We start from the raw sequence: 15,793 nt of genomic DNA on the forward strand, positions 1-15,793 counted from the left end.
TGAATACTCATGTTTTTCTTTGTTAAGGTAATTGTAGATTTACACCCAGTTGTTAAAAAATAAAACACAGAGATCATTTATATCCTTTCCCCAGTTTCCTCCAATGGTGTCACTGAACAATGCTGTAGTATATCACAACCAGTGTATTTACATTAATACAATCCATTGATCTTATTAACATTTCTCCAGTTTTACTGGTAATTGTGTGTGCACGCATCTCTATGTAAGTAGTTGTATACAATTTTATCACATAAGTTCATGTATCTACCATCACAGTCAAGACGCTGGACAATTCTATCACCAGAAGTGTCCCTCCCTCATGCTGCTCTTTTCAAACAAAACCCACCTCTCTTCTGCACCCCTGCATAGCTACTCCCTGACCCCTGTCCCTAATCCCTGACACCACAGATCTGTTCTACATTTTGACAGTTTTGTCATTTCAAAATCTTGTATTAATGAAATCATACACTATGTAAACTTTTTTTGAGATTGGAGACTCAAACAAGTTTTTACCTGTAGCAAGAGTTTGTTCCCTTTCTTTGCTACGCTATAGGTGCACCATAGTTTCTTTAACCATCACCTGTTGAAGAGCACCTGCACTGTTTCCAGGTTGGGGCTATGCAAACATGTTTTTGTTTCTCTGGGATAAACATCCAGGAGTGCAATTGCTGGATAATCGATACCAGCCTATTTAATTTTGTAAGAAAATTCTAAACCTTTATCCACATTAATCTTCCATTTTACATTCCCATCAGCAACATATAAGGGTTCTAATGTCTTATGATTGCCCGCATTTGGTGTTGTCACCATTTTTTATTTCAGTCACTCTGCTAGGTTTGTAGTGCTATCTATTTGTGGTCTTAATTTGCATGTACTTGATAGTAGTGAGATTGGCATCTTTTCGTGTGCTTATTTGCCATCTGTGTATCCTCTTTAATGAAATGTCTGTTCGTGTCTCTTGCCAATTTTCTATTTGGATTGTTTGTTTTCCTTACTGTTGACTTTTGAGAGTTCTTTGTATTATCTAGCTACTAGTCCTTAGTTGGATATGTGGTTTTCAAATATTTTCTCCCAGTCTGTAGTTTTGTCTTTTCATCTGATTTATTAGGCTTGATTCATCATTTTTCTTTTTATGAATTCAGTCTAGAAATTCAACCTAGTTTTTATCTCAAATATTTTTTACATTTTTTTCTAAAAATTTTCTAGTTTTACATTTTATATTTCAGCCCATGTTCCATTTTGAGTTAATTCTTGTAAAAATGTGAGCTTATTTGATGAAAAGGCCATCCTGCCTCATTGAATTGCTTTTGCATCTTTGTCAAAAATCAGAGGAGCATATATGTGTGTGGGTTGATTGCTGATTCTCTATTCTGTTCCATGGCTTTATGTGTTTATCTTGTAGTACCATACTGTCTTTACTGCAGCTACATAGTAAGCCTTCATATCAGGTAGAGTGATACTTCAAAATTTATTTGAAGTATCTTTATTTGTTTAGTTTTTTTTTTAGCTATTCTAGAGTCTGTGCCTTTTTATATAACTTTTGGAATGAGCATATCTATATCAACAAAAAAACTTGCTGGGATTTTGATAGGAAATGCATTACATCTACACAACAATTTGGGCTGAATTGACATCATTAGTATACAGTGTCTTCCAGTCCATGAACATGGATGTCTCTCCTTTTATTTTGATCTTAATTTATTTCATCAGCATTTAGTAATTTTTGGCTTAGAGATTCCACACACATTTATTATACTTAAACCTAAGTATTTCTTTTTCACTAGAGCAATTATAAGTGGTATAGTGTTTTTAATTTCAGATTCTGCGTGTTCATTGTTAGTATTCAGAAAAGCAACTGATTTTGTTGCTTTTGATCTTGTATTATCCTGTGACCTTGCTGAGCTTACTTAATAGTTCTAGGATTTTTTTTTTTTTTTTTTTTTGCGGTACGCGGGCCTCTCACTGTTGTGGCCTCTCCCATTGCGGAGCACAGACTCCGGACGCACACGGACGCACAGGCTCAGCGGCCATAGCTCACGGGCCTAGCCACTCCGTGGCATGTGGGATCTTCCCGGACCGGGGCACGAACCTGTGTCCCCTGAATCGGCAGGCAGACTCTCAACCACTGTGCCACCAGGGAAGCCCTCTAGGAATTTTTGTTTTTGTAGATTCCTGGGCATTTTCTATGCAAACAATCAGGTCACCTACAGAGACAAGTTTACCTCTTCATTTCCAATCTGTATGTCTTTTACTGATTTTCTTGCCATATTGCTGGAACTTCCAGTGTTATGCTAAGAGTGATGAGAGCTCACATCTTTGCCTTGATCCTAATCATAGGGGAAAGCATCCAGTCTTTCACCATTACATTTACTGTTAGTTGTAGGTTTTTTTTGTAGATGTACTTTATCAAGTTGAGATAATTCCTCTCTATTTGTGCTTGTTGAGAGTTTTTAGTATGAATAGACATTGGATTTTTCAAGTGATTTTCCTGTGTCAACTGATATGATCAAATGATTTTTCTTCTTGTCCTCATTGATATGGTGATCACACTGATTTATTTTCAAATGTTGAACCAGCCCTTCAAAGGTGCAATAAATCCCACCTGGTCATGATAAAATTACTTTTATACACTGTTGCATTTGATTTGTCTGTATTTTGTTAAGGAAGTTTACATCTAAGTTCATGAGAGTTAGTTACTGTGGTTTTCTTTTTTGTACTGTCTTGTCTGGTATCAGGGTAACACTGACCTCATAAAATTAGTTAGAAAATGTTCCCTCCACTCCAAATTTCTGAAAGAGACTATGTAAAATTGGTGTTAAATGTTTGGGAGTATTCTTCAGTAAAACCATCTGGGCATAGAGATTCGTTTTTTGGGAGATTTTTAAATTCTACATGCAATTTCTTTAATGCAGGTGTCCCCAACCCAGGCCACGGACCGGTACCAGTCCATGGTTTGTTGGGAACTGGGCCGAATAGCAAGAGGTAAGTGGCGACAAGTAAACAAAGCTACATCTGTATTTACAGCAGCTCCCAATCGCTTGCATTACTGCCTGAGCTCCGCCTCCTGTTAGCATTATGGTGAGTTGTATAATTATTTTGTTATATATTACAATGTAATAATAATAGAAATAAATAATAGAAATAAAGTGCACAATAAATGTAATGTGCTTGAATCATCCCAAACCATCCCCCCTCGCCCCAGTCCGTGGAAAAACTGTCTTCCACAAAACAGGTCCCTAGTGCCAAAAATGTTGGAGACTGCTTTAATGCTTGTAGGACTATTTATAATATCAATTTCATCTTGGTTGAGTTTGACAGTTTGTGATTTCCAAAGGATTGGTCCATTTTATCTAAGATGTTGAATATATGAATGTAAAGTTGTTCTTAGTATTCTCCTATTACCTTTTTAATGTTTGCAGGATCTGTAATGATATCTTTTATTTTTCTTTTAGTCAATCTTTCTAAAGAAATAAAATCTGTCAGTTTTCTTCACTTTAGAAATAATCAGCTTTTATTTTATTAACTTCCTATTTTTCCTGTTATCAATTATATTTTTCTTTTCTCTTTATTATTTTCTTTCCTCTGCTTGCTCTTCTTTTTCTATTTTCCTGAAGTAGAAACTTAGGTTTTTGACTGAGAACTTTACTCAGTCAAAACTTTATTTGTATTGTAAGCATTTTAATGCAATACATTTTCCTCTGAGTACTACTTGAGCTGCATCCCACATATTTTGATAAGTTGTATTTCCATTTTCATTAAATTCTATGTACTTTTAAATTTTCTAGAGACTTCCTTTTTGACCCATAGATTTTTCAGAAGTGTGTTATTTAATTTCCATGCATACAGAGATGCTGTTCTTGTCTTTCTTCTATCAATTTCTAGTTTGATTCAATTATGGTCAAAGGAGTCACTCTGTTTGATTTTAAGTCTTGTAAATTTGTTGAGGTTTCTTTTAAGGCCCAGGATATAACCTATTTTGATAACTTTTCCACGGGATTAGGAAAAGCATGTATTCTGCTATTTTGGGGTACTTTGTTCTAAATATGTCAACTAGATCCATTTGAGTGATTCTCTATCCCAGGTTATTTTCTGATTAGTAGTTCTACCAATCACTGAGAGTAGAACATTGAAGTCCTCAACTAACTTGTGGATTTGTCTCTTCCTCAACCCTATCAGTTTCTGCTTCATGTATTTTGAGTCTCCCTTATTTTGTGCATACATTTAAGACCATTATATCTTCCAGTGCATTGATCCTTCTATCATTATGTAATGCTTCTCTTCGTCGTTAGTAATTTTCTTTACTCTGATGTCTACTTTATCTGATATTGATATTACAACTCCTGCTTTGTTATGCTTGAATGGTATGTCTTCTTCTATCCTTATATTGTACTTTCAACCTACTATGCTGTAAAATTTGAAGTCAATTTCTTGTAAATAGCATATTGTAATCCACTCTACCAATCTCCATCTTTTCATTAGTTTATTTGTATTTTGATTGGTATATATAAGTATGTCATTTTGTTTGTTTTCTCTGTTTCTCATTTCTTTATTACTCTTTTTTTTCTTTACAATGCATTATTTCAACATTTGAAGGATTCCATCTTGATTTTTTATAGTATTTTTGAGTGTTTTCCTTGTATAATTTTCATAGTGGTTGCACACATGTGTGACTTTTCACTCTTCTGTATCAACATTTTACCACTTCCATTTGAGAATAAATTTAAATTCCATTAAAGTTAGTTAAGAATAAATGACTGAATGTGTACATGAATGATGTATTTGAAAGGAAAAAAAATGTAGAATATACAGCAGATTCTACTAAACCCTCTCACCAAAGAACTGGTGACAAACTTGAATTCCTGCTGAAAGTTTGGTCTCTTGCACTTTCTCTGTCCTTTACTTTGTTCCAATCATTATTGTTCTTTCATTAGGCATTGTCGGAAGTCTGTGTTCCTTTTCAGAACCCTTATTACTAATCACAAAGGGTATTGACAAATCAATTTGCTGAAAATTTTAAACAATTTATTTCCTCTCCAAATTTTCTTTCCATTCAATACACATAGTTCACTTCTGACTGCCTGCTTGATTTCTTAACACAGAAGGCATTTATTCATTTATTAGACAAATATTATTGAGACTCTATTATGTGCCAGGCAATGTTTTGTGCGTTTCTCTCTCTCTACATTGCATGCTCTATACTGTGCTTCCTGGCAACCGTGTTCACTCCGTGGGGTCAATATTCCCTGAAGGATCAGTATTTTCCACATGCTCTATTGATGGAAGGCCTTTCAAGAGGGGGAAAAGATCATTTCCAGCCCAGAGTATATGATGAAAATAGAATGCCCCATTTTCCAGAAACATTAACAGCCTGACACTTCCTGTGTACGCCATTAAATAAACTCACGGAAACATCGAGTGATGTACATTATTGTTTCTTCATATCCAAGAGACATCTGTTATAGTACTGTTAGGTTTGTTTAAGAAGAAAAATAAAATTAAATACACCAAATATTAAGAATGACAGGTTTGAAAATAATGAGAATTAAATAGTGGAGAAAACATTGTTTATGTAGAAGTAAATTTGGAAAAGAGACAAAAATTAAAACAGGAGCCTTTACACAAGGGCTGTCTCAATCCTCCATCAGACATCCTAGATCATCTGAGTTCTGTTTTCCTAGTGAGGTATCCTTCAGGCTACCAAGCTGCCACTGGTCTGCTGATACTGTAAAAATTTAACAATGCCTACAAAGCAACTTCTGAAGATAGACATTTTCTCTTAGAGGGTAAACAAGGACTATATTAAATTGTAACTGGTATTCAACTCCACCAACTGGTTGGTTGGTAACCAGTACATTGCAATTAATTTAACTTTATATGATCAAGATGTTGTATTATGCAAGGCTCTCTCTTAGCCTCCTGCAGCAATAAAAGCTTTTCCCTCTGTTGTCCATATGCTTGAGTTCAGGTTTAAGTCTGTGGATGGATGCATTATAGGATGCTGGAGTGGTTCCTTACATCTTCAGCTCAGGGAGCAAGCTATTGGTGTTTATTTTATATGACTTGATTCAGAGCAAATTTACTTCCCACCCCAAGTATAAATGGATTACATGACTTATGAATGAACAGTAACAATAGAATACACCCTAAATTTCATGTAAATAGAGTAAGACTCATAGATAAAATAAATTCATTCATTCATTCATTCATTTATCTAAAATAAAAATATTATTTGAGTGACTGCTCTATACCCGTCTAGAGTCTGGAGGTTCAGCAGAGATGAGATAAAGTTCCCAGCTTCCTAAAGCATACACGCTAGAGTCATCTGATCATAAACAAAGAAATCAGTATATAAGATATAAGATACTCATAGACTCATGTGATGAATAGACACATAGACACATAGATTCATGTGATGAATGCCATAAATAAAATAAGGAAAAGGTGGAGATACAGAGTGATCAGTGGAGGATATTTTTTCTTGAATGACCAGAGACCTCTCCAGTGGCACTCATACAGCACCTCAACAAATAGTCTTCCAACACCTGTGAGAACAGGTCAGGATCCTGAGCAACCTATCTGTCCCAAAACACTTTCTATTTTTAAACAGCTCTGCCATTTAACTTATCTCATCTTTAATTAAATGTGATTGTGTGATAAGTATCAAAGACTACCTTTTAAATGTTAATAGCCAGATTTTTCTGTGCCATTTAAAAATAAAGTATCCCTTCCTTATTGATTTGCAATGCTTTCTTCATCATAACATTACATACTTTAGGTTTTTAAGGGACAATGATATTTAACTCTTTAATTATCTGGGATATATATTGGTGTAAGGTAGAGTATATAATTATCCCCCTTCGGCTACACACCTCTCAGTACTGTTTGTTGATGCCACCTTTGTCATGTCTCAGACCCTTATGAATAATATTCTCATTTCTATTTCAATAATTCTTATTTGTATACTTATAAATAAAGTTGTCTACTTTACTGTAATGGATTACCCTTCCCCAGTTTTGGTGTCGGGGTTCTACCAACTTCATAAAATGAATAGAAGCAATTTCTTTATTCTTCTAAATATTGGAACAATTTTCATAACAGAGAAAACTTTTTGATTTCAGTCTCTTCCTTGACATTTAAAAAATGAGCTGATAGTAGTCTAATGACAGACCTCTCAGAATGAAATTATTTTATACACATTTTCTCTCTTTCTTCTGTGATTATCAGTTAATTCAGACCTCTAACTATTCTTGAGTCAGCTTTGGTAATTTCCCCTGTAAAATGTTCTATTTCTTCAGGATTTCAAATATATTACCATAGAATTATATGCATTATAATCACATTTTCTCTCTTTTGTTAATCCCATTAAAATGTTTCTCAATTTGTATTGAATTTTTGTCCTCTTTTAAAACATTGCCAAAAGTTTGCCTTATCTGATTGTTTTAAATAAATGACAAGTTTCTGAACATATCTGTAGTAATTTTTTGTTGCTGCTGTAACAGATTATCACGAAGTTGATGACTTAACCATTTTACAGGTTTTCTTGGTTTTGTTTTTGGTTTTACATATTTTACAGTTCTGTAAGGTCAGAAATGACACAGATCTTCCTGGATCAAAATCAAGGTGTTGGCAGGACTGCCCTCCTTCCCGAAGCCTCCAGGGGTGATTCCATTTCCTTTCCTTTTCTGTCTTCAAGAGTTGACCTCCATTCTTTGTGGAGGTAAACTTGTGGCTTCCTTTCTCCTCCTTCAAAGCCAGAGCAGTGGGTGGAATTCTTCTCACACTGCATTACTCTGACCTTCTGTACTCACATCTCCTACTGATTCTGTCTCCTCTTCCGTCTTCCTCTGCCACTTTAAGGACCCTCATGATTACATTGGGTCCATCCAGGTTATACACGATAACCTCTTGATTTTAAAATCAGCTAATTAGCAACTTCAATCCTCTCTGCTACCTTAATCACCCTTTGCTGTGTAACCTATCAATTCACAGTTTTCAGGGATTAGGCTATGGACATCCGGGAGGGATGGGGAAACACATTATTCTGTCTACCAAAACACCAATTAAACTTTTGATGTTTTACCTCATTTTTTTCTGCTTTTATTTTTATTCTTTCTCCCTGCTTCCTTGACGTAATTTTATTGCCATTTAAAAAGTTTTAGTCGAGGACTTACTCAGTTCTCCTGGGTCTGTCCCATGTATACAAGTTGTTAAACTTTGTGTGATTTTCTCCTGTTAATGTCTTAAGCCCATTTAATTCTTAGACCAGCCAGAAGAACCTAGAAGGGTAGAGGGAAATTTCTTCCTCGCCGACAGTTGGCAGCAAAGATGGAATACAACTTTACTGGCTAGACACTCCCGGCTCCAAAGCTACTGCAGTTAAGAGATCCTGAGACACCTGACAAAAGCCGCTAGGAGGTACGAATCCTTACCAAGTCAGCCAGCCTCCTGGGTCTCTGCCTGCATGGTCTGTTGGAGGCATGAGTGGTACATTTTCTCTTTTCCTAAAGTTAGATTAGCAGGAGAAAACACTTATAGGGCTAGATCCCTGGACTTGGCAACTCTTGGGGAACTCTGCTAGAGTACTCTTGGTTTGTTGACCCTTTTCCTCCCATAGATGGTCACAGTCTTTTTTTTTTTCTGTCTCTGTGTGTCTTTGGTCATAAGAAGGAAACCATTGGTCTGATAAGTGTTTCCTTTCATCTTGAGAGCTTGGTTTGTTGAGCAGTGAGAAAATTCTCTCTGGTCTCAGCCATCTGAAATTGCACATACTGGTGGACATTCGGCAGACCACTGGTGGACTAGACTGGGATTCCGAGCAGTCCCTTCATCCCGTCACACCAGCTCTCAGGGGAGTTTGTCAATAAGGGGTCTCGGTCCATAAAAGGCCCTTGTCATCTCAACCTTCATTGCCTTATTAGTGATGCAACAAAGGCCTTTACTTTCTTAGACTATGCTTGGGAGGGAATTATCTGGATCTTGTGAGGGCTGCATCCCTTGCACCCTCTTGTGGGAATGCCTCGTGTCTTATTGGTTTGAGATGCTATTAAGATCCTACTTGTCAGTGGCCAGATGATGGCTCCTTTGAATTGGAAAAACTTCTAAACTGATAAACTTTTAGAGAGCTCTTATCCTAAACAATCATACCTACTTTAATTGGTATGCATAAGCCCCCAAAGTCTTCAAAATTCCGAAAGAGTTTCACTGAAGGATTCGTTGTAAAAGGCTAATGAAAGATTAAAAATATAAAAGATAACTAAATCAAAAGACTATAAAACTGTTATAACTACTGTTCCCCTCTATCCTCCTTTATTTGAAGACTGATTCTAGTACTCCTCTTTAGTATCCTATTTTAGATGCTGGCCAATGCAGAAATGGTCTCATGGAGCTTATATTCCTGTGGAACAAGGCAGAAAATAAACATGAAAATCAATGTAAGTGGGGCTTCCCTGGTGGCGCAGTGGTCGAGAGTCTGCCTGCCAATGCAGGGGACACGGGTTCGTGCCCCGGTCCGGGAAGATCCCACGTGCCGCAGAGCGGCTGGGCCCGTGAGCCATGGCCGCTGAGCCTGCGTGTCCAGAGGCTGTGCTCTGCAACGGGAGAGGCCACAACAGTGAGAGGCCCACGTACCGCCAAAAAAAAAAAAAAATCAATGTAAGTTAGTGATAAGGGCTACGAAGAAAATAAAATAGGGCTATGCCAGTGGTGGGAGAGCCAGGGAGGCTACTGTTGCTGGAATATTCAGGAAAAGACTAAGTAAGTATGTGACACAAAAGGTGAGAGCAAACCAAAGAGAAGAAAATAGCCACATGAAAATCAGGAAAAATGTTACCTAGGCAGCATAAAAAGCAAAAGACTATGTCCTAAGACACAAATAAGCTTTCCTTTTTGAAGACCAGAAAGGACAGGAAAGTTAGTATGTACTCATGAAAGACAAGAGTGGTGAGACAGAAAACCACCAGAGTAGGAAATGAGAATGAGCCTGGGAAGCCCAAGGAGAGAAAGAAAGAGAACTTGACTGAAGCATGGTGATAAAGAGGGAGGCTGGTAGAGGAACTGAGTCTCTTCCGAGTACTGTGTTATTCTACTAATACATGCTAGATATTCTACTGAGTATTTTACCTGCACTATCTCATTTAATTCTCACCCATGGGGTTTATCATACAACTGAATGGCTAAGGAATTGGAAATTCCAAGAGTTTAACAATTTGCCGAAGATTCAACAAATCATGTGTGGCAAAGTTAATGTTTGACCATCCTGCCTGACCCCAAAGTCTGTGCCCTTAATCACTGTCCTGTACAAAGTGACACTCAGACAGACAGATTTTTTCACAGTCATTGGAGTAAAATACACATGAGAAGTACTATACGATTTGAATTCTTCTTTGCCTCTTTAGAAAAATGTGTTCTTCCTGACTTCACACATTAGTTCTTCAGTCTCTCTAATGGCACACAGTATAAAAATTCTATTTCTATAGTCCTTTCATCCTCCATTCAAGCAAGGCCACTTTTTTTTTATATAAATTTATTTATTTTTATTTATTTACTTTTGGCTGCGTTGGGTCTTCGTTGCTGTGCGCGGGCTTTCTCTAGTTGCGGCGAGCGGGAGCTACTCTTTGCTGTAGGTGCAGGCGCTTCTTGTTGCTGTGTCTTCTCTTGTTGCAGAGCACGGGCTCTAGGTGTGCGGGCTCAGTAGTTGTGGCACGCGGGCTCAGTAGTTGTGGCTCGCAGGCTCTAGAGTTGCAGGCTCAGTAGTTGTGGCATGGGCTTAGTTGCTCTGCAGCATGTGGGATCTTCCCGGACCAGGGCTAGAACCTGTGTCCCCTGCATTGGCAGGCGGATTCTCAACCATTGCGCCACCCAAGAAAGACCACTTTCTACTTAGCTGGTGAGTGAATGCCTCCAGCAGGAAGCTGTATATGGCACAACTCCATAAGTGTAAGCCCAAGCTCTAGTGACTCCCTGTAGAGCGGCCACGGTACATCAGTGTTTGCTGTCTCTGTCCATATCATCTCTTCCAAACATGTGGGAATGCTACTTGGTAGCTTTGCTTATCTTTTTAGGTTTTAGCAAGAAGTATTAATTTGTTCACAGGTACTGGAAAGATCTTCCCAACCAATCAACATAACCACCCAGGATACACGCAAAGAGGACCAATGAGCCATATTTCCCTTTACTTCTTTCCAATTCTTTTGTTTTATGTGTTTGTCGCCAGAATGCCTCCTATTCTATAGCTAACACACAATTTTCTTTGGGGTTGGTTTGCCTAGTGGTGACTAAGTGAGGTGGTTGATCATACTGAGGAGTGAGGAGAGAGAATATCTCCCCTCCTTCAGGCTTCAGCTGTGAAGTAATGTTACTTGTTCATAAAAAATATTCTGAGTAAATAAAGTTAATAACCTCTTATTTAAGTGAAAATAACCTTAAGTATCAGTGTAATTATTTATTATATCCTCATCACTATGTTTTCTTTATTGTGCATTGGAATATTATACATTTTGACTTTTGTTATTAAAAAGGAAAGACTAGATTTCTCAAGGCTCGTCATTTGAATGAAACAGATTCCTCATTTTGTTACAGTATATAAGAAAAAAAATCAGTGAATTGATCACGAAAACCCCATCTCCAAAACAAACATAAATCAGTCCAGTTTGTGCTCTGTCCATGAAATAGCATACAAACTAGTTTTGCTTTAATATAACCCCATGGATCAATCTGTAAGTTTCACTTAGGGAATGTTGTCAATATCGCTGACTTTTTTTTTTTTACATCTTTATTGGAGTATAATTGCTTTACAATGGTGTGTTGGTTTCTGCTTTATAACAAAGTGAATCAGTTATACATATACATATGTTCCCATATCTCTTCCCTCTAGCATCTCCCTCCCTCCCACCCTCCCTATCCCACCCCTCCAGGCGGTCACAAAGCACCAAGCTGATCTCCCTGTGCTATGAATATCGCTGACTTTTTACCAGTGATGTTGTTTCTGCTGAATCCCCCTGAACCTGAAAATAGCCCAAGAATGATGGAATGATGGGAAAGAGGGGACAAGGAGGAAAACAGTTCTCATTAAGGCTCTAAAGACACTCATCTGTAATGTCATTCATACTCATAATCCCTTGTCTTACTATTTACTTTCCACACCGGTATTCTAACAGACCATGTGTTCCCACTTAAAGTGGCATGTTAGCACTTAATTTCCAGTTGCCGCTTGCTCTTCATTTTTAATAGCTTATACATTTCACTCAGTATATCATTTCTGGAAGAATTTGAAAGAAACTATAGGCATGCCTTAATTGGTACCATTAATTTCAATAGACTGATAAGGTATGGGGACCCTATGACTCATATTTCTGATGTGGTTCATGTTTTGATGATACTTTACAGAAAAAAAATCTCTTTTTGGCCATGATGACGGTATCAAGGGACATAGAGCCCTGCTCGTTGCAACATAGTCTGACCAATGATTCTACTGTGACGGGAAAATATAAAAGTAGAACATGTTTATGTATTTCCTGGTTATTTTAGCTTTGTGGAAAATTTTACTTAAACATGAGGTTGTTCTATCTTATTTGTAAGAACCTGAATGAAGAACTTAGTGCAGTGCTTTTCTTCTCAATGAAATCATAGAGGTAAGTCCTGATCAAATCAGGATTTTTATGGTTTGAATGGTAGTGGGGACTCTGAAATCCAACTTCCTCAGCCTCTCTCTCACCACTTCATCTCAACTCTAGAATTCAGTAAACTAGAGACAAACATTGATGTAGCAGTATTTCCGTGATTAGGCCCATTTGAGAACATCAGGTAGAAATAAAAGGTAAGTGGACCTGAATCACCAACTACATCACTCTGGGTGGGGGACTCAGAAGTGTCTCCTCTGCTACTCTCAATGTCATCATGAGTCTGTTTGGATGACCTCAATGACTTTCTGGTCCATATCCCTCTGATGCATTCATGGAGATAACATCAAAATAGGAATCTCCACTTCTTTACCTAGACTAGACTTGCAGTTAGTACTTGGAGACGGTAGTTTCAAAGCAGAAAATCAAGGACAGGAAATAAAACCACTTGTGGCTCTGACGTAGGAACATCTTGGTTGCTTTGTTCTCCCTGGGACTCCCCTCTCCAACTCTTCCCCCATTGTTCTCCAAAAGTGCTGCTTGGAAGGACCAGTGGAACCGCTTCGGTTGTGTTAACGGGTTGGTAAGTATTTATTAACAAGTAATGCCATTTTTCTTACATAAATACTCAGAATTGAAGGGGATGTGGAAATTCTTGAAGACAGAAGTCTGAAGAATTTTATGTGTGGGATAACTGTCAGAATCTCTCTCCAGGATCCCTAGAACCTATCCCATGAATGAGGGTCTATAAAAGTTCTATGGGTTAAGGAGATATGGACTTTGCCTTGGGTTGGTCTTTTGAAATGTACACAGGTAATAAGTCATCAGGAATGCCCTCTTCAATTAAGAGAGGCAGCAATGCATGTGTAAGCAAGTGAAAACAGACACCGACCCAGCTCTCAGGGGATTTTAGATTTCCCTTAGTATATTTATAAGATGGATTCAATGTAATTTTCCCATAAAATGAATATATGGGAAGTGATTTTTTTCAAGAACACACAGTGAGACAGTAGACAAGGAGTCTAAGAACCAGACCAGATGTCATAAAACATGAAATCTGTTCTCAACCCTTTCACTAACTCACTGATGTGGCTTAGATTAATTGACTCAATTTCTAATCCCTTTATAAAAACAATACTTCCTGTTTAATTTTAGAATCATCCACTCAAAGACTTTAGCTGTTTTTCTTGTCCACTGTGAGTTACACCACAAGAAAATTTAGAACTTTATTTCAGACGATCATGATTTCCATTTAACACAGAGGGAAGAATAACCATCAAACTGAGGTTACTATCGTACCAGATCAAACACCAGCACACAGCATGGGTGTCAAATGCACGCTCTCCTACCTGATTTTTAGAGGCACAGACTGGGACACAAGGACAGTAAATCTTCATCTATCAGAGGGCAGCTACCAATAGTAAGTACCTACGTGAACCAGGGCAAATTTCAGGCTGGTGCTTTGTGGATGTCTTTGCTAATGGCTCTGAGTTCACAGTAGCTTAGGTCTGGGTGCACACCCCTGACCATTGTCTATGAAGAAACCAGAACTCTCTGGGTGTAGATACCTACACTGAAGATAGCTTCCGATACATTTATTCTCAGCCGACTTTCAATCTAGTGATAAGGGAAGGCCTTGTCAATTTTAGATCAGTTGCTTTTCTAGGAGATTCTGAGTTGACAAAAGGAAGGAATGTTAGCAACCCTGGGATCTCTTAGTCATGATTTCCCTAATCATTACCTTGAGGTTGTGGTGTCTTCCGATAATGTTGATACTTCACCTAACTGAGCAGTGTCAAGGGTGTCGTGGAGCTAGACACCCAAGGCTGAACTCATCGGAGCTGTCCTGGGGGCAGAGTAATGCCCCAAGATTAAACCAGAGTTAAATTTAAAAGCAGTGAGCTCTAAAACATGGTAGTAAGCAAGACAGGAAGCCTAGAAACATAGGACACTTAATTTTCAGGTCAAAGCCATGTGTCCGTTAAGAAATAGATAAAGATGAAGAAAGGCAGGTCCTACAAACAACTACAGAATCCCCTTCCTGCGGCCATTCGCAGCCTCACCCAAGGCCCAGGGAATGACCCAGAGCGGGGTCATAAAAAATAAGTTGTCTTGATTGTATAACTGTAGTTTTGCTAACATTAGCAAGCACACTACTTATCATAATACTCTTCCCCTGTTTCACATGACCAATGTTAACACATTCAGACAACATCATCGATATTATTACTTCCACATGATTTTTATACTCGCTTATCAGCGTCAGATTCAGAGACGCAGTAGGGTCCATTGTGGTCTTTCTGGGGAATGCTCTAGTTTGGGGAAAGAAAATTTAAGATCTAAAATGAGGAAAAGGATGAAAATTGCAGTGGCTAGAAGCAATATTCAAAAGTTGCTCGTAAAGAAGAGAAAACCCGCATACACGGATATAAAGGGGCAAGGGATTTGTAATCACAGGTCATTAACATAAGAAAAGCATGTTTACGATACAACAAACAGCAATCGCACAAATCCTCTAAATTTTAGTCGGAACAATGTATGATTTTAAAAATCGAAATATTTGAGAACCTGTTACCAGACGTCTATATTTTAGAAACCATTTGGATTTATTTTTATTGTTTCTGCTTTTGGGGGCTGTTCCTCATATTTTGAAACAAAGCAAAACAAAACAAAAATAACCAAAAACCCACCTGAATTGATTAAAAGAAATTGTCCAGATCTGCTAGTTAGAAATTAAACTCATCAGAGAATAGGAATGATTTGTAATGTCCTTTATTTTCACATCATTCTCAGACTGTTAGAACTTAGCATTAATTACTAGCTACCAACTTTTTAGTCACATTTTGTATTCATTATTTGAAATATTTTTCTCACTGAACTGGCACATTTTGGAGCTAAATAGAATAAACATGTTTACTGGGTTGAGAGTAAATAAAATTGAACATCTGATTAACAGATGGATCATTTTTTTAGGTGCTGGAAGGTTGATATTTTCTCATGGTAGGTCTAGGAAAGATAAAGAGGCAATGTAAGATCTCAATTTCATTTATTATAATAGATATGGTACAGAGATATTTAACATTGTATAATATAAAATATTATTCAGATTAAAATAACCTTTTTCATATACATTTGAAAATAAAATCATGTAGATTTCAAACATAAGAGAACTTGAT

Source organism: Globicephala melas, chromosome 17 (assembly GCF_963455315.2).
Source record: "Globicephala melas chromosome 17, mGloMel1.2, whole genome shotgun sequence".
NCBI lineage: Eukaryota > Metazoa > Chordata > Mammalia > Artiodactyla > Delphinidae > Globicephala > Globicephala melas.